Below are 25,453 nucleotides of genomic sequence, written 5' to 3'. Positions count from 1 at the left end.
ATGACATAAACGTCCCCAAGTTAGATTTGTTCGTAAATTCTAAAACGGGTACAATCACAACAATAGTTCCGGCAAAGAATATACCAATAGCTCTCAGACGTAGTGTGACCTTGATGTTTTGATCTTTAAAATGTTTAAGGCATATCAGCTTCAACACAGTTGCAAAAACAGAGGAAAACGATAAGTAATCTATTCTATTCATGGTGAAATCTTTATTGACACCAAGCGATACAAACAATGCGCCTAAAGACAGCAGACCAGTGGTAACCATGGTGATATGTTGTATTCGAGCTCCTTTACAAATAACAAGACAGATCAGTACAATGATTGGTATAAGAGGTGGATATATGTCCGTCCCTCTGTCTACAAGAGGTACATTGTCGTAATATTTCAACAGACCACTTGATAGTACATGGAGAAAAAAGAAAATTGTAATCGCTTCGGAATTATCAACAATCATTCGGAACTCCTCTGTTTTGAACGCTACTAGAATGAATACCAGTTCAATGGCTGCTGAAGCCAGGAGACTTTTTATGGTCCATTTGTCCTCAAACAGATCCTCTCCTTCTATCAAACATTTAGTACCGTTCCATTGTAAAAATAAACTCCCAAATATTAGTCCGACTATTGCAAGTTGTTTCAATTTCGGTTCCAACTTCCTGAAAAACAATTGTAAAGAATATAGATTCATTAATTTGGAAACTAACCCTTGTAATGCATCGCCAAAACATGTGTTCGAAAAGAAAAGACTAAAGACTTAAGAATGTGTAACTACACGAGCCCCACCTCATCCTGACGGGTTTGGGCAATTTATGCACAGGATTAATTAGTGTAGTAAGTTTAACTTAAAATTGACCATGACTTTCAATGTATATAAACATAAGGAAGATTTAGTATGCAACTCTCAATCGAGGTCACGATCTGTTAAAGTTAACCATTATAGTATAAAGTACGGCCTTGAACATGGAGCCTTGGCTCATACCAAACAGCAAGCTATAAGTTTTGTTTGTGGTGATTTATATTTTCTAGTTGAATCAAGTTTCTACTTTTACTGCCACTGTACGGGTTTTTTTCTTCGTGTGCACAATACAAATTGTAGTAATGTCCGATTTAGTAAATAAACATGCTTTAAAGACGTCGCGTACGGTGTTGGTGATAATACGGGTTTTGCTTTCCAGTTCGTCTTTATTGCATTTGTTAGAAGATTCGGAATTGATAACTATATAAATGTATATATCAAAATGTGCGTAATCAAAAGTAGAAATGGAATATACCTTAAAATCAATACTTTTATTAATTTTGTTACTCGAATGATCCCTAATAACACTGATTTTGAGCGTGTAGACAAGTAACACCGCGACATATGATCAGCGTTGCTTTGAAGTTATTCTTGTCAATTTTTAAACTTATTAAAAAAAAGTTGTACTCCTAGCAAGAGTAGTCTTTGGTGTTAATGGTGAATGTTTTATTTATGACGTCATCGTTAACTGGACGCGTCTGACCAGGACGAAAAGTTCACTTTGTTTTGTGTTCAAGCCGAAAATTGAAAAAAATATGGATGGGGTGAAGTTAAGAGTGATTTTTAAAGGTAATTCAAATAGATTATTCCGAAGATGATATATCTTTTTATTCCGTATATAATAAAGAAAAAAAAAAAAAAGTTGTGTTACAACATTTCAAAAGATCGTGGCAAAATTAATGATTTTTTGAAATTTGTATTTCTGTCACAAAACCCAAATCTCGCATATTTTTTGGAGCTCTTCAAAATTCGAACGAATGCTGCAGATCCAAACCACAATTTACATATCCACCCTTCCTGTGTCAAAATTATACAATAAATATACAACTTTTTATGTCTTCAATTAGTAAGTATTGTTTAAATTATGTCCTAAATTGTTCATTTTATTAAATCCGTTGAAATGTCACACTCGCAGTTTTCTGACATTTTGGCGTATTTGTAAAGTGTCTTATGAAAAGTAATAGGCAGTTGCAGTCTTTTCTACGATATGAAATTTTATTCAAACGTGAAAACATTTTTTTTAAGTGTATGAACAAAAATTGTGTCGAAGTTTTAAGAGAAAATATTGAAAAAAAAATAAACGCGATCTTTTTGTTTTTGTCTAGTCAAAATGTCACAAAACGCCGTTTTTTACATTTTTGTTACAAGTATGATTATTCATATTATACAGTTTTGGAGGGGGGAAAATCTGAAATTATAATAGCACAAAAAATACTATATAACATTAAAATCTACTGTTCAGGGATTTTTTTGAACCCATTTTCGATCACATGTCGGAAGTATTAACGACACAGTCAGCGACTACTTTTGTCTAGTCATAATGTCACACCATACTTTTTTACTTGTTTTGACGTTACGTTCTGTAAAACTTGACATGTAGTGCCTAACGTCGAAAATTGCGGAAGCCTTTACGTACCATGCTAATTAACTTTTTCCAATTTGATATAACGAATTATGAATTTGATATAACAGATTATGAATTTGATATAACAAATTATGAATTTGATATAACAAATTATAAATTTGATATAACAGATTATCAATTTGGTATAACATATTATCAATTTGAGATAACAGATTATCAATTTGATATAACAAATTATCAATTAGATTGTGAATTTCTCTACCAATAGTATGATTTAATTATAATAATCAGATTGGTTGAAACATTGCGTAACCCAAATTTGCGCATTTTTTTTGTGTATTGATTCATTGTTTATCTGACGTCCAGCGACAAATATGTCATTGAATGCTTATTCAAAACTTTCTTAACAGGTTTAATGTTTCTGAAATCCTCTCCCTCCCTTTTTATTTATTATTTGAGGCAGTTTGGGGGACTAGTTTGAATGTTCTCTATTCAGTACATGGTACCTGGTGTCTTAATTAGAACGAACGATTAAAATAGAAAAAGGATCAATTTATATTGCACATATTCAAATCAGAAAGAATGGATAGTGTGTTTCTAGGGACATAGGAACATGAAAGAATAAAAAAAATGCTGGCATGCTTCTTTATCAATTTCGATGGGCACATACAAGGATTAATAAAACATCCTTAAGTTCATCCTTGCATTTTTCTTTATATATTTGTTTGATTATTTATTTTGTTTGCACACTTTTCATTAAAAAACAAAGACCCATGCGCGAGATCTGGAAGAGAAAACCCATGCACAATCAGTAAATACTGTTGAAAAGTTGCAGTAGGAACTGATTTTTCTCTTTATCTTGTCTAGATTGTAGTGCACATTCGCCTATACATTGTATTTTTATATATGTTGTTGTTTGCAATTTGATGATAGTATCAAGAAAAACGTAAATAGCTGAGTGACAACTATAGAACTACTTTTATTTCCATGATGAACCAAAGTGAACATATATATACATACAACATTAATATTAAACCAGCATAAATTAATGCTCGTGGTTTTAGTATTATTAAACTAGGAAAGTTTTCGCTAAAATGGGCTATCGAAAATACAGCTGAATGGATTAATCCTGCGCTAAAATGGGCTCTAATGTCTGCGCTAAAATGTCCCCTAGTAGTTTTGCGCTAAAATTATCTGCGCCCATCTGTTTTCTTGTTCATAGTTGAGATTAAATTTCTTTTTGTTTATGAAATTGGCAAATGTTATTAAATTAATTTTACTGTGGTTAATTTGAATTTGCTTTCAACTGTTGATTCTTTTACCATTTAATACAGGCGATGAAACAAACGATTCAACTAATAAAAAATTTATTTTCGGAAATTATCAAAAGCGGATAAAAGAATAAGCCCTTGACATGCACCATTTGCGAGTATGATGGTCTTGTGAAACAATGATAGTCCGTCGGAAGGGGGCGATAAATGACTGACCCGTGTTTTATTAAGAGAGAGCAATATCTCTTGCACATAAAAGTCACCCTTTTAGATTTCGAAAAGAGCAGGCTAAGGCTACAAGGAAGCATTCGCACCCTCAAAGTGGAAACGGATTAATATAAGTTGTAATAACTTGTTTCCCAATCCACTATAAATAATATGTTTAAACTAAAAGAAAAAGCAGCAGAAAAGACAGTGGTTTAAACTTTTTTTTTAAATATCCTGTTTCAATCAAAAGAAAGAGAAAATATCTTTGCTCCAAGGGGATAGTAATGTAAATGAATATTATTTTTCCGTTTTAATTTAACTGTACTTTAAAAAAAATATGTGCCGCTTTTGCATTTCGGTTCTATACGTAGCAAGTCAAGCAAAGCGCTCATATAAATTTTGCTGTATAATTGAGCTGCACGAAATAAAAAAAAGAACGACGTTATTTATACAATGCATGAAAAATGACGTCAAAATAACGTTACCAAAACTAACACCAACACCGTACGCGACGTCAAGTGTTATTACCAAACCAAAATTAGTTTAACAGTAAGGGTACAGAAACAATGTTTGAAAAATGGTGACTAAGTTAAACAAAGTGTTTGCGATATACCCTGCTTCTAACACATGTAACAGTGACGAATATTCATACCAACATACATCTACTCTTTTGTCGGGTTGTTGTCTCTTTGACATATTCACTATTTTCATTCTTAATTCATAATTATCAAGTTTCATATTCGAACTCCAAGGTGTTTTAAAGGTGAAAACACATGTTTTGACGGATTGACTGACAGATGGACGGACGGGTTCCTTAACGGAGACATGGGCGGATGAATAGACACGTTGATTAATGTAAACACTGACAGACGGACGGACGGATTCCTTAACGGACATATGAACGGATGGATAGACACGCTGATTAATGTAAACACTGACAGACGGACGGACGGATTCCTTAACGGACACATGAACGGATGGATAGACACGCTGATTAATGTAAACACTGACAAACAGACGGACGGATTCCTTAACAGACACATGGACGGATGGATAGACACGCTGATTAATGTAAACACTGACAAACAGATGGACGGATTCCTTAACAGACACATGGACGGATGAATAGACACGCTGATTAATGTAAACACTGACAGACGGACGGACCGATTCCTTAACAGACACATGGACGAATTGATAGACACTGATTAATGTAAACACTGACAGACGGACTGACGGATTCCTTAACAGACACATGGACGGATGGATAGACACTGATTAATGTAAACACTGACAGACGGTCGGGCGGATTCATTAAAAGACACAATGACGGATGGATAGACACACTGATTAATGTAAACACTGACAGACGGACGGACGGATTCCTTAACGGACACATGGACGGATGGATAGACACTGATTAATGTAAACACTGACAGACGGTCGGGCGGATTCATTAAAAGACACATGGACGGATGGATAGACACGCTGATTAATGTAAACACTGACAGACGGACGGACGGATTCCTTATCGGACACATGGACGGATGGATAGACACGCTGATTAATGTAAACATTGACAAACGGACGGACGGATTCCTTAACGGACATATGACCGGATGGATAGACACGCTGATTAATGTAAACACTGACAGACGGACGGACGGATTCCTTAACGGACACATGGACGGATGGATAGACACGCTGATTAATGTAAACACTGACAAACGGACGGACGGATTCCTTAACAGACACATGGACGGATGGATAGACACGCTGATTAATGTAAACACTCACAGACAGACGGACGGATTCCTTAACAGACACATGGACGGATGAATAGACACTGATTAATGTAAACACTGACAGACGGACGGACGGATTCCTTAACAGACACATGGACGGATGGATAGACACGCTGATTAATGTAAACACTAACAGACGGACGGACGGATTCCTTAACAGACACATAGACGGATGGATAGACACTGATTAATGTAAACACTGACAGACGGTCGGGCGGATTCATTAAAAGACACATGGACGGATGGATAGACACGCTGATTAATGTAAACACTGACAGACGGACGGACGGGTTCCTTAACGGACACATGGACGGATGGATAGACACGCTGATTAATGTAAACACTGACAGACGGACGAACGGATTCCTTAACGGACACATGGACGGATGGATAGACACGCTGATTAATGTAAACTCTGACATGCGACTACCAAACAAAACCAGATGTACATAAAGTAAAGGACATGTAGTGGGGTTTTGTTTAACATGCAATTTAAGTACAAACATTTCGGGAATTATTAAACGATAAACATTCAATTTTTAAATTTTATAAAATCAGAAAGTATCTCCATTTTATACTAGAACATTAATTCTGCCATGTCTAAAACCGGTAATTGTTTTTTTTTCAAATTCAATTACATGTCTGTTAATTTTAAAAGCATGCTTTATTTCTATTTTTCGAGAAGTAAAAAAATTATCAAAGTGGATTGTTGTACAGTGAATCTTAGTCATTTCGTACCAAATTCAGTTCGTACCATATGGAAGAATTAAAATGCATACTATTTCGTACCATATGGAAGAATTAAAATAATGTAAACCATTTCGTACCATATAAAAGAATTAAAATGTATACCATTTCGTACCATATAGAAGAATCAAAATGTATACCATTTCGTACCATATAAAAGAAGAAGAATTAAAATGTAAACCATTTCGTACCATATAAAAGAATTAAAATGTAAACCATTGCGTACCATATAAAAGAATTAAAATGTAAACCATTTCGTACCATATAAAAGAATTAAAATGTAAACCATTTCGTACCATATAAAAGAATTAAAATGTAAACCATTGCGTACGATGCATATGGAACATTATACCATTTCGTGCCAAATGGAAGAATTATAATGTTTACCCTTTCGTATCATTTTTGAGAATGTAAGGTATATCATTTCGTTGCATATGTAAGATAATAATGCTGAACATTTCATACCAAAATGCATTGTAAGCTATTTTTGAAATTAGTTATACTTGTTGGTACGAAATGCTACAGCCATTTTTTCCATACGGTATGAAATTGTTCATTATGGTACGAAATAGTTTCTTACGCTACGAAATAATCTATGGTCATGGAAGGAAATGACAAGTTCCTGGTGCGAAATTGTTATTTTCAGGTACGAAATGGCAATGGTACGAAATGGTTATGGTACCAAATGACTATAGCTACCACATATCATTCTCATATCACGAATTTGTAAAAGTGTGCAATATAGTCAACCTTCAAATCCACTATAATCAATTAATACTTGCACCACTATCATATTGCTGACCAATAGCAGCCCTATGTATACACATTTAATTCTCGAATGTATACGCTATATCGTATATATAGTTTGATATTTTCATCACTCTGGGCATCAAATATAGTTAACTTATAACAGCCCTCCATACATTTATCTAAAACCGCGAATGAATACGATATCGTTTATAATTTAATACTTACATGATAAACGTTGGTTCTTGTTTCATACCGTTCCCTTATTTTCCACAAAAACGAATGCTTAAACCCATTGATCTCATATATCTACAATAAATAAAATACATACATTGACGTATATATAGCTATCAACAAAATCGTGGATATTATAATAAAGATCAATGCCTTTGGTAAAACAAGGCTTTAAATACTTATTTTATTTAAACATTACAACAGATTTACATGTAATGTATTTAATGGATTCACTTTGTAAAATGTTCAAGGATTTAAACTTGATTTATACATAACATCTTTTTATACCATACATTAACTAAATAAAACTTTTATGGTATTTTACAATTATCAACAAAATTACGGATACAAATCTTTAAAAGTTTCGCTCATTCCTATATTTTGTATCATTCCTAGTTCCTGGAGTTTTCTGTATTCTAACATAGTTTGTGTTTCCCCATTTCCAAATATCTTGACGCTTGTCCCCACTTTCCCATTCCAATTTTATGATATACTAGTATGTAGCTGTTTACATTAGAACTATTAATCATATCATATGCACAAAAAGAAATGTTATAAGATCCGTGATTAATTCATCACCATATTTTCAACATATGCTATTACATGTATTAGATAGACAGTGTTCAGTGTTAATATCAATCAATCACTATCGCAGTTACGATTATCTTCTCAGTTTCTATTACCGAAATTACGATAATCATTTTTGGAGTTACGATTATCATTCCGATTTTTTTCGACGGGAATATTTAGGCGCTTAGACAATTATAGTGCAACGTTACGATTCAAATATGATGTAATGGTATAGAAAAACCTTGCAACTGAGTAACTATTGACCAAAAACATGCTACATTTGAGAAAAATGACTGAAATATAATATCTATTTCTGCTGTCGCCATATTGGGATCGTCGTAATTCCAGTTACGGTTATTAGTTTAACACCAGTGATTATCATGTTGTTCAACTTGTAAAATATTGTTGAACAACAGAAAATGAACGACTCGCTATGTCATTAAATATAATCAATGGTTTAAATAATGACAAGATGAACAACAGAGCCCAGGTAGAACGTTTAAAAGATTTATTGAACGTTTGTTGCACAACGTCCAGTAGCAAATATTGCATTATAATATATATAGTATAGGACAAGAACACATTAACTTAACATCCATTGCATAATTAAGGTTGCACAGGGACAGATATCAAGGAAAGTTAGGAAATGTGGACTGCTACTGAAAAATGAAGGTGCATGCATGTTAAAGTGGGGAAGGGGGGGGGGGGGGGGGGCGGGGGGAATTTGCCTTGACACATGGTATTTAGGAATATCAAATTTGTTGCAAAGGAATCATGTATTTTCAGGTACATGGAGAGTAGCTTCATGTGACACCGTTTCATTGTGAAAAAAACATGGATAGTACGGTCCAGACCAAATCCTCGGTCTGAAAGAAGCGCTCTTACAAAAAAAAGCAAATGAAGACCTTTCTTGTTTCAACAAGTTAGACGATCTCGTCTGAAGCCTCGTACTAAATAAAGTATTCTTACGGGATAAGCCAGGGGTTCAACTCGTTTTTAACGTCGATCTCATTCGTCCAGACGCTTAAGATGCACCGACCATTCATTTGTTGTGGGATTGGCAGGGGGAGACGCTTAAGATGCGCCGACCATTCATTTGTTTTGGGATGGGGAGGGGAAGACGCTTAAGATGCACCGAGCATTCATTTGTTGTAGGATGGGGGGAGACGCTTACGATGCACCGACCATTCATTTGTTGTGGGATGGGAGGGGGAGACGCTTACGATGCACCGAGCATTCATTTGTTGTAGGATGGGGGGAGACGCTTAAGATGCACCGACAATTCATTTGTTGTGGGATGGGAGGGGGAGACGCTTACGATGCACCGAGCATTCATTTGTTTTGGGATGGGGGAGACGCTTAAGATGCACCGAGCATTCATTTGTTGTTGGATGGGTGGGGGAGACGCTTAAGATGCACCGAGCATTCATTTGTTGTGGGATGGGCAGGGGGAGACGCTTAAGATGCACCGACCATTCATTTGTTGTGGGATTGGCAGGGGGAGACGCTTAAGATGCACCGACCATTCATTTATTTTGGGATGGGGAGGGGAAGACGCTTAAGATGCACCGAGCATTCATTTGTTGTGGGATAGGGGGAGACGCTTAAGATGCACCGAGCATTCATTTGTTGTAGGATGCAGAGGGGAGACGCTTAAGATGCACCGAGCATTCATTTGTTGTGGGATAGGGGGAGACGCTTAAGATGCACCGAGCATTCATTTGTTGTAGGATGCAGAGGGGAGACGCTTAAGATGCACCGAGCATTCATTTGTTGTGGGATGGGATTGGGAGACGCTTACGATGCACCGATCATTCATTTGTTGTGGGATGGGGAGGGGGAGACGCTTAAGATGCACCGACCATTCATTTGTTGTGGGATTGGCAGGGGGAGACGCTTAAGATGCGCCGACCATTCATTTGTTTTGGGATGGGGAGGGGAAGACGCTTAAGATGCACCGACCATTCATTTGTTGTGGGATGGAGGGAGACGCTTAAGATGCACCGACCATTCATTTGTTGTGGGATTGGCAGGGGGAGACGCTTAAGATGCACCGACCATTCATTTGTTGTGGGATGGGCAGGGGGAGACGCTTAAGATGCGCCGACCATTCATTTGTTGTAGGATGGGAGGGGGAGACGCTTAAGATGCACCGACCATTCATTTGTTGTGGGATGGGCAGGGGAAGACGCTTAAGATGCACCGACCAATCATTTGTTGTGGGATGGGGAGGGGAAGACGCTTAAGATGCACTGAGCATTCATTTATTATGGGATGGGCAGGGGAAGACGCTTAAGATGCACCGACCATTCATTTGTTGTGGGATGGGCAGGGGGAGACGCTTAAGATGCACCGACCATTCATTGGTTGTGGGATGGGAGGGGGAGACGCTTAAGATGCACCGAGCATTCATTTGTTGTAGGATGCAGAGGGGGAGACGCTTAAGATGCACCGACCATTCATTTGTTGTGGGATGGGCAGGGGGAGACGCTTAAGATGCACCGACCATTCATTTGTTGTGGGATGGGCAGGGGGAGACGCTTAAGATGCACCGACCATTCATTGGTTGTTGGATGGGAGGGGGAGACGCTTAAGATGCACCGAGCATTCATTTGTTGTAGGATGCAGAGGGGGAGACGCTTAAGATGCACCGAGCATTCATTTGTTGTGGGATGGGCAGGGGGAGACGCTTACGATGCACCGACCATTCATTTGTTGTGGGATGGGGGGAGACGCTAAAGATGCACCGATCATTCATTTGTTGTGGGATGGGGGGAGACGCTTAAGATGCACCGATCATTCATTTGTTGTGGGATGGGGAGGGGGAGATGCTTAAGATGCATCGACCATTCATTTGTTGTGGGATGGGCAGGGGGAGACGCTTAAGATGCGCCGACCATTCATTTGTTGTGGGATTGGCAGGGGGAGACGCTTAAGATGCACCGACCATTCATTTGTTCTAGGATTGGCAGGGGGAGACGCTTAAGATGCGCCGACCATTCATTTGTTGTGGGATGGGGAGGGGGAGACGCTTAAGATGCACCGACCATTCATCTGTTGTGGGATGGGGAGGGGGAGATGCTTAAGATGCACCGACCATTCATTTGTTGTGGGATGGGCAGGGGAGACGCTGAAGATGCACCGACAATTCATTTGTTGTGGGATGGGGGGAGACGCTAAAGATGCACCGACCATTCATTTGTTGTGGGATGGGGGGAGACGCTTACGATGCACCGACAATTCATTTGTTTTGGGATGGGCAGGTGGAGACGCTTAAGATGCACCGACCATTCATTTGTTGTGGGATGGGCAGGGGAGACGCTGAAGATGCACCGACAATTCATTTGTTGTGGGATGGGAGGGGGAGACGCTGAAGATGCACCGACCATCCATTTGTTGTGGGATGGGAGGGGGAGACGCTGAAGATGCACCGACCATTCATTTGTTGTGGGATGGGCAGGGGGAGACGCTTAAGATGCACCGACCATTCATTTGTTGTGGGATGCAGAGGGGGAAAGCATGAAATATTTTCTCGGAACAAAACACAAATTTCATCTTTAATAAGAAACATTAAAAAAATTATTTCAATAACGGACTGTCAAGACCAATAAAAAAAGATAAATAGCTGGACGGTGCCTTACTCGTGTTACTTAGGAAAACAGTAATTTAAAATTACTCACAAGTTATAATCGAATCTTACACGTATTTATCCATGACAAACACATATGATCGTGAAACATTATTTGATGTCACTGTAACAGATGATGAAGACGTCAATCTATGTCACGTGATTGTCGTGATGACTTAATTACAAAAGATTTGACGATCATCTTTAAAGAAAAATCAATTGATCGAAATCTGTTGTTTAAATCTTTTTTTCTAATTTATTTTAAATATCTAATATGATATATATATATAAGGGGCAGATCCAATTAATCGAAGTCTGTTCGTTTTTTAGACTCTACATAGAAATATGTTGAGTTGTCTATACGTGTGTGCTGTTACATTTTAAAACCATTCGAATGATAAAACTGTCACTGTAAAAATTAGTGTATGATAGGGACAGAAATTAGCCTTGTAAAAGTTCATCTACAAACCCATGAGAGGTGTTACCTGGCCATAGTAGTGTGTATCCGGAATTAAAATAGACTTTCGGTTAATCTAACATGCTTATGAAACAACAAAAAGCATGTCATGTGAATTGACAAAATGTTATATACAGATATTTGCCAATGAAAGAGAGAGGAAGGGATGGAAAGACATCAAAAAGGGGGATCGATGACAACAACTTGCAATATTCACGACTAATAGATTTAAACACTGCCTGAAAACACTGACTGGCAAGATTTCAAACAGACTGTAGTAAGTATACGGTCTGAAACTAATGACCAGATTTTGAACAGACTAATACAGACCATATTTCGAACATACTATGAATACATACGGTTAAAGACTTGTATTAGTACGGTATTAGAATAAAATACTGGTAAGATTTCTAATAGACAGCATATATAGGTACGGTTTAAGAGTATTGGTCCGATTATGAACAGACTGGTGTAAAACGGTACGGTCTGAGAATACGGACAAGATCTTTAACACACTGTCCAGGTTTGTTTTTTGTTTTTTTTTTTTGGGGGGGGCGGGTACGGTTGTTGGAAACCCCTCTTTCTCCTGGGTTTGGACCCCTTTTTAAGAATGGCTGGATCCGTCCCTGCAGACAACGTATAACTACGGTCTCAGAGTAAGAATGGCTGGATCCGTCCCTACAGACAACGTATAAGTACGGTCTCAGAGTAAGACTTGCTGGATCTATCCCTGCAGACAGCGTATAAGTACGGTCTCAAAGTAAGAACGGCTGGTTCCGTCCCTGCAGACAGCGTATAAGTACGGTTTAAGAGTAAGAACGACTGGATCCGTCCCTGCGGACAGCGTATAAGTACTGGCTAAAAGTAAGAATGACTGGATCCATCCCTGCAGGCAGCGTAAAAGTACGGTCTCAGAGTAAGAATGGCTGGATCCGTCCCTGCAGACAGCGTATAAGTACGGTCGAAGAGTAAGAATGACTGGATTCGTCCCTGCAGACAGCGTATAACTACTGTCTGAGTAAGAATGACTGGATCCGTCCCTGCAGACAGGGTATAACTACTGTCTGAGTAAGAATGACTGGATCCGTCCCTGAAGACAGTGTATAAGTACGGTCTTTCGGGTCGATCCGGCCCCACGTCGATCCGGCCCAAGTCGATCCGTCCCACGTCGATCCGTCCCACGTCGATCCGGCCCATATGTAAAGTCGATCCGGCCCCAATAAAAAATACATTTATAAGGAATAAGAATAAAGATATATATTAATTGTAATTCATAAATGTTTCTGATTTTTTTTTTATTATAATGTAAAAGGTGTACGGTGTACAGTAAAAAAAAAAAAAAGGCCTTTGAAAAATATTTTCTTTAGATGAGCATACAAAAAGGGTTCTGATCTTCTATCTACAATATACTAGAATTAAAACAAATATGAAAGTTTCACCTTAGTGAAAGATGATGATGTCGAAATCGTTATATTTTTGTGTTTCGCCAACTTGAAATGTCTATGATTGTCTATGCAATGAAATAACTCAGTGATATTTGCATGGATGGCACGGTTAACTATTCGATACATGGGTGTAAAATGGCAACTTCATTTCTCTTGTGTTTGCGTTACTTCCACTTTTTATCAAAATGTGAGATCTGCTTATTGATTTGTGCACAACCCGAAGACTAAATCTCCAGCCCGAGGTAGATAAATTGACTTTAAATGCGCAATGCATACTGCTTTTACAAAAGTTTCATGCTCCTACAATCAACGGTTCAATGTACTCAGATTAATTATCTTTAATATATTTTTTCCGGAATGGTTACTCTTTTCGCGGAAAAGTAAGGTATTTATTTCCGAAAACATAGACTTTTTTTGCGGAAACGTAAAACGCCGACTGTGATCCAATACGTCTTATCTTGTGTTGTAACAAATAGCTACATATACAACGGTACAGGCCGAGCCCCAAGCTGATACATACAAATTTTGTTTTTCTTTTAAGTTCTTAAAATTATCAAATTGAGAAATATTGTTTGATTTGCCTAGTCCTTTCTATAAAAGAGTAGACAGAATGCGTTTGTTTTTATATCACAATGGCTTTTCCTTGTGTGTTATGGGACCAACATGTGCATTTAGTGTCATTGGTTTGTTATTTTCTTACAATAAAGAATAATGGATACTCATATTACTTGTTTTTTTTTATCTACACACAACTATTCAAAGTATTGTCAATTTTAAGAAAAAATAAATTGACTATATTCGATATTACAAAAGAAAAACAAGTGTAACATGTGTTATAGCAGCCTCTGATGTTACCTAAAAAAATACAATTAATTATTATTATATAAACACCAAACACCAAACAAAAGATCAAACTACAAAGACCTTGTTGATAACGTAACTTTAATTAATCAGGATTTGATTGAATTAAGTGATTACGATTGGCATTACAATCATCAGACAGTTATTGAATAAATAAACCAATTATAGACTAATGATTTGGCTAAACAAGACATTAATGATGAGTTAAATTTTTACGGTTCCATTGGACTGTAAATATGTATTTAGCTACTCTGTGTGAGAAGTAAATAAAATAAAAATCGCCATGACATTCAAAGTCAACTTTGAAAATATCTTCACATTTTAAAATATCATTGTAGCTGCTGTACAAATAGACACAATAACTATAGTTCAAAGCCACTAACAACTAATAAAAAAATCATGCATCTAAGACTAAACTAACACTCAGTTTTGTATCGATTTAAAATAGTTCTTTAACTGGTACTGCAATACTTCGCTTACATGTTGTGATCCATCATCGACACTTTTTGCAACTTCCGTTTATACAGTTCAAATTTGACACAAATTCCTCCATATAGTGAATATAGTCTATTCATATTTTATTATGGGGCCGGATCAACTTGGGGCCGGATCGACGTGGGCCGGAACGACTTGGGGCCGGATTGACTTGGGGCCGAATCGGTTTGGGGCCGACTCGGTTTGGGGCCGGAACGACCGGATATCTAAGAGTAAGGCAGCAACCATTTGATTTTCTGGGGGGGGGGGGGGGTTATGTTTATTTTTCTGGACAAATCTATTTTTTTCGCGACAAGTCGAAAACAATTTTTTTCTTTCAATTTTAGCATTACGTACATATAGTGGCAGCTGAGGGTGAAACAAACATTTTTTTTTCTCAGAATCAAAAACAAAATTATTTTTTTCTCCAAAAACTGGAAACAAACTTTTTTTTCAAAAAAAAAACCATAGCCCCCCCCCCCCCCCCCACCCCCCAGAAAATCAAATTGTTGCTGCCTATGAATGGCTTGATCCGTCCCTACAGACAGCGTATAAGTACGGTCTAAGAGTATTGACCAGATTATGCTAAGTACGGTCTAAAAAGACTGACGAATATGTCTTAAAATATACTCTGTAAAAGTACGACTTGAAAATAGTGGCCATGCCTATACGCGACACTCGTTTTATTGTAGAGGGAAAGTCATTGTAAAAGTACGACCTGAGAATGGTGGCCATGTCTAGACACGAAACTCGATCTATTGTCAAATCCAAACAAAATAAATCTTACTTACCTTCTTTAGTACGTCACTATTGGTCTGTTACGTATGAATTATCTCGATATTTAATGTTATTGAATAGAAGATATCTATGTATTGATTTTAACTATTAGTTTGTAAAGTTACTTGAGCGCAGTCAGTTGTAAAATGATTTAAAATATTTAATCCTACAAAACAAGGATGTTAACACAATTATTGATGTTTTCGATATTTATAAAATATCTTATATATACTTAGCTTCACATCCTATTTTAAGTTTTGATCTCTCTTCCGATATTTTTTTTTTAAAGTTGCGACATATTTTTTGAGAGTGAATTTTGAGGCTGCATGTGTTAGTAGGTTCAATGTTGTGTTAAAATCCTTACATTTACTCTTTAACAAAAATATTTGAGTTCCGCGAAGTCCTGTGTCTCGCTGCGACAAATCGTTGTTAGTGTAAAAGTGTAAATTAAGGTCTAGTACACACTGTCCGTCGGTCTTAAATACAGAAAAAAAAATAAAAAATATGTGTTTCCATTTTTTAACTGCAGCCAAAAAACTAAATTGTCACGGTAAGAATATCGAAAACAAACTAAATGAATATTGCTGCAGTTCTACAAGTGGCAGATTCAGTTGGCGCAGAAGACTTATAGTATCTTACATTTACCAACGAATAAGTTCAAGGACAGATGAATCCTGCCAGACACCAAGAAAACATGTGCAATCATTCCACACATCTAACCAGTATTGTATCATATGTCTCTGATCAATTATAGATGACATATTTAGTTTAAACATATTTATTTATAGTGGATTGGGAAACAAGTTTTGCAACTGATATTAAGCAAATTGGACCTCATAACTTTAGATGTACAGATTTCACGATCATATACTTACATACATTGGTAATAGAAATAGAAAATAAAAGGATAAGACGTAAATGTACATGGGACAAAATCGCAAACAATACATAGAAAAAAGAAAACAATACCAATGAACGGTTCTTTTATTCCTGTTCTTCACTTACAGTTGGTGTAGGGTCTTCAACAATGAACGAATCAGTCATGCCCTACAACAAGGTCAAGACGGTCTCTAACATCTACTTCAGAAAAAATCTCTAACAAAGGTTGCTATGTTTGAAGTTTGTTTTGAAAATTAATTTCCTGTTCGAATATAGTGTTATAATGTGAAATTGCTACTTCAGACCCTTCCAGCTGTCTGGCATTGATTGACGAAACGATCCCGTTTCACTTCCATTTTGGACACAACGAACATCAGAATCACAGTATCAAAGTAAATATGTTATACTATGTATAAGCACCAAAGTAAATCAAACTAAATCTGTTATAGAAAGTATACATATATCATTATATATAAACGCATCAGTTTAAAGACAGCTTCTGGTGGACGTTTTGTCCCCGAGGGTATCACCAGCCCAGGAGTCAACATTTCGGTGTGGTCATGTGGTCATTTTTATAAATTTCTGTATCCTCCCTTTGAAAACTGATTATTGCTTTTCTGGGGAGTTTTCACTCGGCAAATTAAGGTTTACTTTCACTTATATCTTAACACTAGTATGTCAATATTTTCTATTGCTTTCAATTCACAGTCAAAATTCATCAGTTGAGATACTGAGTAGTGTTTGTTGACGTGTGTGTTTTAAAAGTATATAATTACATTAGATGTATGTTTCATTATAATACTTTATTCAGATTGGCTAACTGCCCGTGCACATCACGTGTTATTTCTTTAAGCAATTGCAGCACTCAATAAAACTTATCATGCATGATAACACGTGCTTCCACAAAAAAGTGCACAGGTGAATAAAATAAAAAAAAAGTATTGAATTCTCGTTTTCATGATAATAGCTAAAAAATGTAATTACATGTATAAGTATTGAATGCTTCTTTTTGTAACTTCATGGGGTTCAAAACGCGTTGACCGTGCGTAAATTTTTAGAATGAAGCGCTTCCGCAATTCATACAAAATGTACTTCGGTCAACGCTTTTACACCCCAATAAAGTTACAAAAAAAAAAGCATTCGATTCTTCATTAAAAATTTAAGCATAATTGTTAATCAATCTGGTAATTAATTTTATCAAAATGAACAAGACACACTAACATGCATAAATAATACCAAAAAATATGAATATGTTATTGATGTTTATGACATGTGCTATAATATAAACGTCTTTATCTTAAACTTTTGTACCAGTTAAAACCATTTTTAAGCAATATTGTGTACATGGTATATATTTTGTGCACGTTATAACTTGTATTTTTGCGTTGTACACATTATAAAATGTACAATATTTCTGTACATGTTATAACCTGTTCAAAATCGCAACTTCTACACGACATACATATTATAGACGTTGGCAAAAGATTTCTTGGAATTTTGATTTACATCGAAATGTTTTCGATTTCTTTACATGATCTTGAAAGGACAATCAATTAGTAATTAAAATTATTTTTCTATTTTTATTGTGGCTGGACAAATGCCGTTTCTTACCTTTAAATGGTGCTTTGGAATCGTCGTGATGCTTCTGCACGTGCCAGATATATGTAGCAATCAAAACAAAAGTACCAAATAAAACAGGAAGAATGTTTATAGATTCACTTTCTAATATTTGATGCAATAGGTATCCCATCATAAGATACCCGGATGTCTCTAAAACTGTTTTAGTACACATCACGTTATTATATTATTACCGTATCACCATGGTGATACGGTCTGATTAGTCAGAGGCTAAACGTCAGGTTCGGGTAAATCTGTTAATGGTATTTCTGTTATTTCATTGGTTATAAATACTATCTAATGGCTGCTTCGTGGCTGTTTCCGGAATGATTCTTGGGGAAATGAAGGTCATTTTAACGTCTGATTGGCTATTAATGAGTGGCATGCATTATATGTTCAACGCGTCCGTAAGTGGGGTCGGATTGAAATCATGATACTAGGTTATAGGTACATATTATGATAAAGTGTTCATTTGCTATAGTGATTAGTTATGATGATAACTCACGACAAACTGTCAATTTGGTGCAGATTATATAATCATGTGACAATGTGATGATATAATCTTGAAGTTATGTTGCTATTTTGGTAAGAAACTGTACATTTATGTATTATTGCTATTCTCTAAAAATAGAACAGTAATGTGTATAATTTACACTTTAAACTGCGTATTAAAACGGTTAAATGATTGAGATACTTTTGTGTTAGATTTCTTCGTATAAAGCTTAGATTTTAAATAGTAAATACACAAAACGTATGCTCTATGTATAAAAATAATAACCATTTATTTTTCATTGCTTGGACATATTGATTAGAAAATATTAAAATCTCGGAATTTACCGAAGATGTTATTTCGTTTCCTGCACTTTCATCGCTTCATTGATTTCTGGTGTAAATAAACAAACCCGACGATACTGATTAGAAGAATACAAAAATTACAAGGTGAGCAATATGGTTTCTTATGTGCAAAGAAGCCTACACCAAGCATCACGTTATTGTTATTGGCAAGGGTTTCAGTTCTCTATAGGATACTATAGTGTCAGCTGTTGCAAGTTATATAATTTAGCTTTTTACAATGCACAGCTCTATATTTGACAATGACCCCCAAGGCAATTATTTATACGATCCGTCGAACCCAAAAAACTTGCAACACAGTGAACTCCCAAAAAGATGTTTGCATGTGGGGTAGACAGTTTGATGATCTTTGATGTACTCGTACATGTTGATTTATTCTTTGGAGTTGTCAGGAGGCTGATTTAGAAGGGGGCCAGGGGGCATGCCATCCTTTTCTGGGAAATTTGGTGGGCCTGCACTGATGAAAATTTCTGGATCCGCCACTGGTTGTTGGACCATAATAGTCCCAGTATGGACACAGTGGTGATCAGCAGTCATTAAAAAAAAGAAGATGTGGTATGATTGCCAATGAGACAACTGTCTACAAGAGACCAAAATGACACAGACATTAACAACTATAGGTCACCGTACGGCCTTCAACAATGATCAAAGCCTATACAACATAGTCAGCTATAAAAGGCCCTGATATGACATTCAAACCAGAAAACCAACAGCCTTATTGATATAAAAAAATGAACGAAAAAACAAATATGAAACACATATACAAACGACAACCACTGAATTACAGGCTCCTGACTAGGGACAGATACATACATAAATAATGTGGCGGGGTAAAACATGTTAGCTGGATTCCGATCCTCCCCCTAACCTTGGACAGTGGTACATGAATAACAGTACAACATAAGAACGAACTATAAAATCAGTCAAAAAAGGCTTAACTCATCAGATTGCCCATTGATATATCGAAAGCACTGAAAACTTCATTTGATATGTCTGATTTCAATTTATTCACATCATCAGGTCTTACACTTAGTATATTTTTTCGTGATAGACATTACTATTTGGTTGATTATGTAGGGAATCACTGAAGCATGACTGGAGAGTCGCCCCCTCCCCCATCCCCCTTATTGTCCCAGCTGACCTGAGAATCTGTCCCTCTTTAACCATTAACGTCATACAACAATTACTTTTCCATTGTGGCATCATATATTTTGTATTAAAAAATCAAAATTTTACATGGAATATTTGTGATGTACATGTACAGTTTGTAATGGCAGACATATACATATTGTAGCAATAAGGTGTATTCAAAGCAAAATAATTAATAATAAATCAACTCAATGGATAGAAGCATACTGGTAAGTCAATTTTTTTTTCACACAGCATCTGCATAGCGCTGAGATATAAATCAGGAGATCAATCACTGGTTTTAGAAGTCAAGAATTTTTATATTTTACTTATTTGGGTAGATACATGTACATGTAACACAACATTTATCTTGTCATAATACCTGTACGCTCAGTGTTCTTCATGAAAACTATCACACTGATTTTAAATCATTATAGGAAAGCACAGTGTATAAGCAAACATTTCAGGAGGCAAAGAGTCTTTTATAGGCTGACTGCAATAGTCTGTATATTATCTGAAAAAGCTTAGTTCTTGTCAACTTTCTTATTATTTCAAACATTTTAATAGATGTCTCCCAAATTTGGTGTATTTCTATTAGCTTTTTTCAAAGTCATTTTCATTTATTTTTCAACCCGGCCCAGAAATATGTTTAATATAGCTGATTTAGAGAAAGACTACCTGGGTCACCTCTAACAAAGGCTATATTTATTGTCAATGCAAACATTTTACCTGTTCAACACCAAATGCTGTCAAGTTTGGGGCCCCTGACCATGGCTCTTTTTTTTCATAATTCATCTTACATGTACATCTCCTTTGAATTTGTTTGCTTATTTGTTCTATGGTCTATCTATGCATATCTATCTATAGTACTATTCATGGTCCCACAAAAATGTTTAAAATGTATGCATTTTACTTTTTTCTAGCTTCTCTCATGTGATAGCCGTACCTTTTTGGTCACTATTTGTGTGTTGCGTGCGTTTAAATATGAATTGTAACACTTTACAGTGACTGAACAGGTAAAACAAATACTTCTCAAGAAACAGAAAAAAAGAAGACTACTTGGAACAGCACCAGACTACATGTATGTATGAATAAAAACTCAGATCGGAATAGAATGGAGGATATTATATGTCCGTGTGAATAAGCAAGGGAAGCTTTTAATAATAGTGCCTATTTTTTAATTTACTAGATTTTTCATTCATTATCTGTGCAAATTTCAACATAATTTGTCATAAATTCTTATCTAACTTAACTCAAACTTTCAGTGGTGGATCCAGAAATTTTCATAAGCAGGGAGCCCACTGACTGCCTAAGAAGGGGCCAACTCCAGTCATTCTTCAGTGATTCAGTGATAAAAACAACAAAAATTTTCCTACATAAGGGGTGGCCCAGGCCCTCCGAAAAACCCTCTAACTCCACCTCTGACTTTAATTTAATATGACAAGTGTTTCATTCACCAAAATACTGGTGCGTTTCTGTGATAAATATCATGCACAATTTTATAAATGAGAGGGGAAAGAAGATCCACATGTGGTGTACCTGCACATGACAATTGCAAACTGCCCCATTTTTTTTTTATCACAACCAATCAACTGATCGTGGTGATACTGACATTACCAGAGAGTACACATCAAATGAAAAATCACAAATAACTGATACATATTATCAGATATTACAGAATTAAATATGTTTTAAATTTATTACAAAAAAATGTGTTCTCAATCTTGTAGATAGATATTACTGGATCTCATATACATGTAAGTACCAAAGACAACTGTCTATCCAAGTCACAATTTATAAAAGTAAACTATGAAAGGTTGTAGTTTGGTCTTCAAGGCAAAGCTTGGTTCACACCAAACAGCAATTTTATATAGTCCATATCAATCATGACAATGGTGTCTGGGGTTAAACATGTTTTCGTAGGTAAATAATATTGCCATGGAACTTTTTTCATGAGAGTGTTATAGTCTATATAGAGTATTACTTCCTGTTTGGTGGAATAGTGAAATAGAAGTCAATACGTTCTTGCTCAATCCTATGTCGCTTTGAAGGTGTCATGATTGTCATCCTCAGCTTAGGCAATGTGTTACTGTAATTTGAATTTCAAAATGACTGAGCAACGTTTTTCGAAGGACTGGTCAACTCCACCATAGCGAATCACATGACTTTGACAATCAGTAAATTCCAGCGAAAAATATCTTTATAAGTAAAGAATTGTCGCATAAAAATTAAATAATAGAGTACACAGGAAATGGCAAAGTTCACCTAGTCTAGTATGATTAATCATTTAAAAAAAAAAAAAAAAAGAGCAAAAAGGGGGAGGGGATGGGGCGTACGCCCTCTACGTCCCCCTTCTGGATCCGCCACTGCCTTCTGTTGTTGTCCATTTTGTCAAGTAGTAATCCTCAAAAGTATGTGTAGGTTATATCCTATTTTTATCAAGTTGATTATAGACACAGAATACATTTTATTATAATATCATTCCCCATTTCCATTCTCAATTTTATTAAGTCTCCTTCCATTATAACACGGGTCCACCAATAATACAACAAAAATGACAAATTAGTAGAAAAAAAGCGCTATGTTTTCATATTGCTTGAAGTGATCTCAATATAATCAGCTAAAATACGGCAAGCTTTTTAGAAAAGCTATTACTTGTAAGTATAACACTGTCAAAGAAGCTAAACCAGACATAGATGACACTAGCATAAACGTCCCCAAGTTCTTAAATTCTAAAACGGGCACAATCACAACAATTGTTCCGGCAAATAATATACCAATAGCTCTCAAACGTAGTGTGACCTTGATATTTTGATCATTAAAATGTTTAAGACATATCAGCTTTAACACAGTTGCAAAAACAGAGGAAAACGATAAGTAATCTATTCTATTCATGGTGAAATCTTTAATTACACCAAGCGATACAAACAATGCGCCTAGAGACAGCAGACCAGTGGTAACCATGGTGATATGCTGTATTCGAGCTCCTTTGCAAATAACAAGACAGATCAGTACAATGATTGATATGAGAGGTGGATATATGTCCGTCCCTCTGTCTACAAGAGGTACATTGTCGTTATATTTTAACAGACCACTTGATAGTACATGAAGGAAAAAGAAAATTGTCAACAATCATTCGGAACTCCTCTGTTTGGAATGCACTAGAATGAACTGTTGGTTAAAATGTAGTCCTTGGCTATTTTCTGTTGTTCATCCTGTGGTAAGATTTCACCTTTTATCAAATCCTTGGTTAAATGAGTCAGATTTAATCCTGCTTCGGACTTTGGTTAAAACTTAAACCACGGAATAGTTTTGTCTAAATTTAAGTTTCCCTGTGTATTACTAGTTTGTAAAGAGAACTAAACGTTTATTTCAACATGTTCATTGTTTTCTGCAACCATTAGTAATAATAAACAAACTCATCAAAACTTGGTATTACATTGAACAGTCCTTCCAGCTTTTTTGCATCGAGGTTTACGTCTAGCTATCAGACATTTCCAAATCAACCTTTAGCAGACAAATACACAGATAAAGAGAAAGCAAAACCAATAAAAAACACAAACATAAAAAACACCGCAAAAAAAAAACACCACAAAAAAACACCAAAAAAACCCAACAGTACACAAAATACAACATAGAAAACCAAAGACTGACATAAATGAACCGTAACAAGGCAAACATTAGTATACCGCTGTTCAAAAGTCATAAATCAATTAAGGAAGCTCGCTTGCCATGTTTTGTAATTTTAGTCAGATTTTCGGAATCCTCTGGTTTTATCCATTTGAATGCCTTAACAAATTTTGCCCGGTGAACCCCATTTTTCTTTATATAATTCTTTTACATGTGTAAACATGATAAAGATAAGCTGTCTGTTAAAGTCTAATACAATTTTAATTATTTCTTAATAGTTTTTGAGGACTTGAACTTGTCAATGATAAAGCTATGCAAAGTCAAGAAAAAACATTTTCCCGCCAAAATTTCAATGGCTTATATCTCAAAAACAAGCACGGTGACCTATATATTTGTTTTGCTCTTTTGATTCCTTTATTAATCCCCTATCAGTATATGCTAGTGTTATGAAAAGTTAATTACTTTAAAACTAAGAAGCCAACTCCCTTAAGAGAAAAAAACAAATGCGGTTGCGAACTAAAATCGAGGGAAACACATCAATTTCAAGAGGAAAACAAAGGAACAACTGTAACACTGAAGACTATTTGAATAGAACTGCCATATTTCTGACTTGGAACAGGACATTTGAAGAAACCCGGTTTTATGGCTATCAACAATTTCCCGGTTTAATGGTTATCATAAAATTTCGCTAAAATTTTGCTAAATTGACAACACTACATGACAGACATACATTTTGTAGAGCACAATCACATACAAGAACAATTATCACAAAGAAACGCACACACAAATAATATAGTAATATACACAACATGCACACCATAGATCGACAACGAACATCTTCCATCAATGACATATACAGCACAGGGCATCAAAAAGAGCTACGCGCGTATGTTACGGATATGTAATCTTGACTTTATACAATAGAAAAGTTTTAAAGTGGTTTCGTCGTCGAACGTCAGAACGTCGGAAATATTTGTTTTGGTGCTCCGGGTGAGAGTTGCTTATGATTTTGGAATTAATGAAAATACGATTATACTACATGTAGCAGGTACTGAAATAAAATTTTGTACACTTAATCAGTAAATCATGAAATGTGATACATATTTGTTTTATTTATTTCGGACTGGTAAATAATATTTTATTGAGATTGTCCACAAACTTTATGGGCAACCCTCGTACACCATGTACAGTGTAGTCATTTATTTTTCAATGGAATGTTGTGAAATGTGTTAATATGTTAACTCTATTGTTATGTATGAATATCTTATACTGTTATAACTGATTACTTTTATGAAGCATATCTACAAGTATCAGTTTCATGCATATTCATCACTGCAGATTGATGAAGATAGTGTGTTTACATATATGTTGATTATGATTTAATAAAATGTCTATTGCTTGATTAAAACTCAGTCTCTTTGTTTGATTGATAGTAGGGCGAGGTCAAATCTTTTCGCAATCTTGAAAGGGCTTGATCCAGGCATCATCTCTATGAAGATTGAGTACAATCAACCAAATGGTTCTTGAGAAGAAGTCTTTTAAGTGAAAAATTTAACGAACGGACGGGCAGACGACGGACAACGGACAAATGCCATCACAACAGCTCACTTGAGCCTTCGGCTCATGTGAGCTAAAAAGGTCATAGTGACCTTGAAAGTAGGTCAAGGACAAATATCTTTGCAGATTCTAAACGGTATGATCCATGCAAAAAACCTATGAAGTTTGAGAACAATCAATCCA

The 25,453-nt window shown here is 36.0% G+C and overlaps 1 long non-coding RNA gene across 2 annotated transcripts; it reads right to left on the bottom strand.

The window, feature by feature from the left end:
* Positions 1-10: 10 nt before the first annotated feature.
* Positions 11-15,779, bottom strand: LOC139503126 (uncharacterized). Of its 2 annotated transcripts, none has more exons than XR_011659034.1 (3): positions 15,622-15,779; positions 7,390-7,470; positions 11-659 (listed from the first exon to the last, which is right to left on the bottom strand). It is a non-coding gene; the product is annotated as an uncharacterized lncRNA (long non-coding RNA). The 2 variants fall into 2 exon arrangements; XR_011659033.1 differs by lacking the exon at positions 15,622-15,779 and adding an exon at positions 11,646-11,791.
* Positions 15,780-25,453: the final 9,674 nt, after the last annotated feature.

This window comes from Mytilus edulis, chromosome 14 (assembly GCF_963676685.1).
Source record: "Mytilus edulis chromosome 14, xbMytEdul2.2, whole genome shotgun sequence".
Lineage (NCBI taxonomy): Eukaryota > Metazoa > Mollusca > Bivalvia > Mytilida > Mytilidae > Mytilus > Mytilus edulis.
Note: the sequence above shows the minus strand (reverse complement) of the source record. Positions and strands in the feature narration are given on the sequence as shown.